At 39.0% G+C, this 4,603-nt stretch overlaps 1 pseudogene; it reads right to left on the reverse strand.

Annotated features, from left to right (window-relative positions):
* Positions 1-2,088: 2,088 nt before the first annotated feature.
* Positions 2,089-2,907, reverse strand: LOC102278621 (large ribosomal subunit protein eL18 pseudogene; annotated as a pseudogene).
* Between the last annotated feature and the right edge of the window lie 1,696 nt (positions 2,908-4,603).

Consider the following 4,603-nt stretch of genomic DNA (forward strand, 5'->3'; position numbering starts at 1 on the left):
TTTAGAGAAGGAAATGTGAACAGAAATTTTATTATGACACATAATTGTTGCTCAAGAGTAACTTATGGGATAAAATGAACCCATAATGTGAGACCATTCATATTCATTAGAGATCATCAATATGGAAGAGATTCCTAATAGTCAGATGGACCAGATATGTCACTTTGTAAATAGCATGATCCCCTTGCTTGAGTAGCCCATCACTTGGTTAATAGACTCACAATAATCACAGCTGTAAGTTTAGATGTAGAAGCTTTGTTGTTCAGTTGCTGAGTTGTGTCCTGCTCTGCGACACCATGAACTACAGCACACCAGGTTCCTCTGTCCTTCACTATCTTCTGGAGTTTGCTCAAATTCATGGCCATTGAATCAGTGATGCTATCTAACCATCTCATTCTCTGCTGCCCCCTTCTCCTTTTGCCTTCAATCTTTCCCACCATCAGGGTCTTTTTCAGTGAACAGATATAGAAACTATGCATAACTTTAACCAAAGAGACATCCAACTTCCCTGTGTCCCATTTGCTATGATATTAATTTCTTATGATTCTACAATAGGATCAAATACTAGGTCATTTTGGGACATAAGCATACTGCTATAATGAACTTAGATTTTTTTATTATGGTAAAACACACATACAGTTTTGTGAATTAAGTGCCCTCATGTTGCTGTGCAATTATCATTACTATCCATCTCCAAAACTGTTTCATCATCCTGTTAGATTTGATTTTTTTTGTCCATTATATTTTTGTCAATACCAACCTTAATGGACTTAATAAAAGCTTTATAGTTTTCCTAGTAAGCAGTATTATATTGTTCCTGACTATTTTAGGAATTTATATCCTAATGCAAGAAGTAATAAAATATAATAAGGCCTGTTAATTTATTTACTTTATGTTTTCCCATCTCTAGAGGCATCTTGTCTTCTCAAAAATTCCTCCTACTCTTTGTTCCCCTAACTTAACGGAATTTATTTTTTAGTCTGTTAAACCCGTCACTTTCTCAACCATCATGTTTTTATAGATGGTATTGTCTCTGCCTGTTTTTCTATTATCTCATCGTTCCTCTGCCTCATCCATTAGGTTTTGGCTAAGTTGTGATTCCTTCTGTTAACCTTTCCATGGCTTCCCTGATCAGGGCAAGCCCTCTTTTCTATAATTTTATAGCAATATGTACCTGTCATTGGTAACACTTATAAAAGCTGTACTTTTATTTGTGTTGTATTTATTTATATACTACTTGATTATGTTATACTATTATAACTATAGTTATAATACTATAATATACCATAACACTATAGTTAGTAGTATGATTAATATTACTAATTATTTGATTCAATCTCATCTACTAGAATGGAACTTTGAGAAATGATGATGGTTTCACTATCTGAAAGTCTTTGCAACTGAGGATATATTTCCTTGTTTTTTTTATCAGCCTTAGAACATGGAGGAATTCCTTCCAGACATGCTGATTGTTATGATTTAATCTCTGATGGGCTATGTATGTCCTAGGTTTAGAGGAAAAGAGAATGGGTAGAGAGACACAGAAGACTCAGATGACATGGTCTCATCACTCATGAACTCAAAAGTTGGCTAAGAGAAGAAAATCTGTTTATTTATAAGGGATATGTATCTTGTTCATCTTGCAGTTTATGGTACTTTTTGGGTATTTATATTCATATCTTTCACCAAATTTTGTAAGTTTTCTGTCATATTTCTTCAAAAACTCTTCCTTTTCTCTCTCACTTCTCCTTCTGGGACTCCCACAATGAGTATTTTGATATATTTTTATGATATATCACAGGTATTTTTTTGTTTCTGTTCTTCAGACTTGAGAATTTCTATCATCATTCAAGTTCACTGCTTTTTTATTCTGCCTGCTTAAATTTGCCTTTGAATCCCTCTAATGGTTTTTTCATTTTGGTTATTGTATTTTTCAATTCCAGAATTTCTTTTCTGTTTGTTTTTAGTTTTAAAAAATCTCTGTATGGATATTTCCATCTTATTCATTCATTGTATTGACTTTCTTCAAGTTAGTTCCTTGAACATTTTTTTTTTCATCCAAAATCTTTTTAATAACAAGGTAGACTCTCAGGTTAGTTTTCGCAGCCACGGCAGAGCGGCTCGTTGGCCTCTGGTACACTCCAACTTCCGGCCCTTGGAGCAGACATAGGGTTTGAGGTAGCTATGCGGGGTTACTGGGGCCTTGCCGAAATGCCTTGTACACCTCTCGCCCCTTGTCAGGACCAGAGAGGAGGACAGTGCCACAGCCCTTGGGAGAGGCCAGGGCCAGCTGGTCAAAGGTGAGGATCTTGCCCCCTGCCTTGAGGATGCGACTCTGGGCGCGGCCGCTCACTCGCAGAGCACGCAAGCTTCAGTTTGGGTACCTCCTGGACACGAACCTGATGCGAAGAGCTGACTAATTGAAAAGACCCTGATGCTGGGAAAGACTGAGGGTGAGGGCAGGAGGAGAAGGGGACGACAGAGGATCAGATGGTTGGACGGCATCACCGACTCAATGGACATGGGTTTGGGTGGACTGAGGGAGTTGGTGATGGACAGGGAGGCCTGGTGTGCTGCAGTTCATGGGGTCGCAAAGAGTCGGACATGACTGAGTGACTGAACTGAATTGAACTGAACATGAACACCATCAGTTACAGCCCCCACGACCACAGCTGTTTTGCCTTCCCGGCCAAGAAGCTTCATCTTCCGGATCATCCAGGAAAGGGACCGCGGTGGCCAGTTGGTGCGGCTCATGAACAATCTCTTCAGGATAACCTAATTGAAGGTGGAGTTGGTTCCTCTGGCCAGGAACCTGTATGGTTTGACCAACAGCCCCAGGTAAATGTCCTGGCTCTTGGGCTCCTTGTGTGGAACCTTTCTGTTCTTGTGGTAAATGTCAACTCCCATGATGGCGCCTCCTCCTTAGCCAGGTCTGGAAAGCTCTTTAAGCATCTTTAAGACAGTTGTCTTAAAACTTTTTCTCTAGCAGATCTTCCATCAGATCTTCTTCAGGGACAATTATTATTGATTTATTAAAAAAGCTTTCATATTTCTTTGTATGCCTTGTGACTTTTTTCTTTTTTTAAAAAAATCGGACATTTGAATCTAATAATGTGGTAACTCTGGAAATCCATTTCTCCCCCTTCCCTAGGGAGTGATTTTATTTTATTACTGTTTTTGTGAGTGCTGTTTTGTTTTTGTTTGTTTTTTATTGCTTTAGTCTGTCCGTATGTTGAGGATCAGTCTGAAATGAAAACTTAACGATATTTTCACATTTTTTTCTGAGCCCTTTCTAGGACATGCATTCTCACTTTCTAATTTTTCCTGTATACGTAGTTATTTTTTAAATGTCTGGCTCCCAGAAAGAGAAAAATGAAGTGTAGGGAAATGGGCACTGACCCTGGAAGTCACTTTGACCAGAGGGGGAAGGGCTTGTAACAATGAAAGGAGGTGCTTCTTTGTGAGATCAGAATGGGCAATCAGCAGGCAGAGCATAGATCCCTGATATTTGGAGAACAGAATTCTTTTTGCCCAAGTTGGCTGCCACAGCTATGTTTAAACTTCTCCAGGAACATGTGCACAGTTGTCTGTCACGTGGCTGGGGGTGGAGAATACAGAGCTGCTACTCCTCTAAGAGCTGAAATTGAAATTAATTACAACAATTATCCTCCCCTGTTTTTTGCCCTGCTTTATTTAGTACTCCAATGCCAAACTTGCCTGTTATTCCAGGTATCTCTTGATTTTCTGTTTTTGCATTCCAGTCCTCTGTGATGAGAAAAACATCTTTTTTTGGTGTTAGTTCTAGAAAGACTTGGAGTTCTTCACAGAACCATTCGACTTCAGCTTCTTTGGCATTAGTGGTTGGGGCATAGACTTGGATTACTGTGAGGCTGAATGGTTTGTCTTGGAAACAAACCGAGATCATTCTGTCTTTTTTGAGACTGCACCCAAATACTGCATTTCAGACTCTTTTGTTGACTATGAAGGCTACTTCATTTCTTCTAAAAGGGAAGAAATATCTACTACCCACAGTAGGAGATATAATGGTCATCTGAATTAAATTCACCCATTCATGTCCATTTTAGTTCACTAATTTCTAAAATGTCGATATTCGCTCTTGCCATCTTCTACTTGACTACATCCAATTTGCCTTGATTCATGGACCTAACATCCCAAGTTCCTATGCAATATTGTTCTTTACAACATTGGACTTTACTTTCACCACCAGACACATCCACAGCTGGATGTTTTTTCCACTTGGTTCAGCCTCCACATGGAACAGAAAATTGGTTCAAAATTGAGAGAGGAGTACAAAATTGAGAAAGGCTGTATATTGTCACCCTGCTTATTTAACTTATATGCAGAGTACATCATATGAAATGCTGGACTGGATGAATCACATGCTGGAATCAAGATTGCTGGGAGAAATATCAATAACCTCAGATATGCAGATGACACCACCCTTATGGCAGAAAGTGAAGAGGAACTAAAAAGCCTCTTGATGAAGGTGAAAGACGAGAGTGAAAAAGCTGGCTTAAAACTCAACATTCAAAACACTAAGATCATGGCTTCTGGTCTCATCACTACATGGAAAATAGATGGG

This window comes from Bos mutus, chromosome 13, assembly GCF_027580195.1.
Source record: "Bos mutus isolate GX-2022 chromosome 13, NWIPB_WYAK_1.1, whole genome shotgun sequence".
NCBI classification, from domain to species: Eukaryota; Metazoa; Chordata; class Mammalia; order Artiodactyla; family Bovidae; genus Bos; species Bos mutus.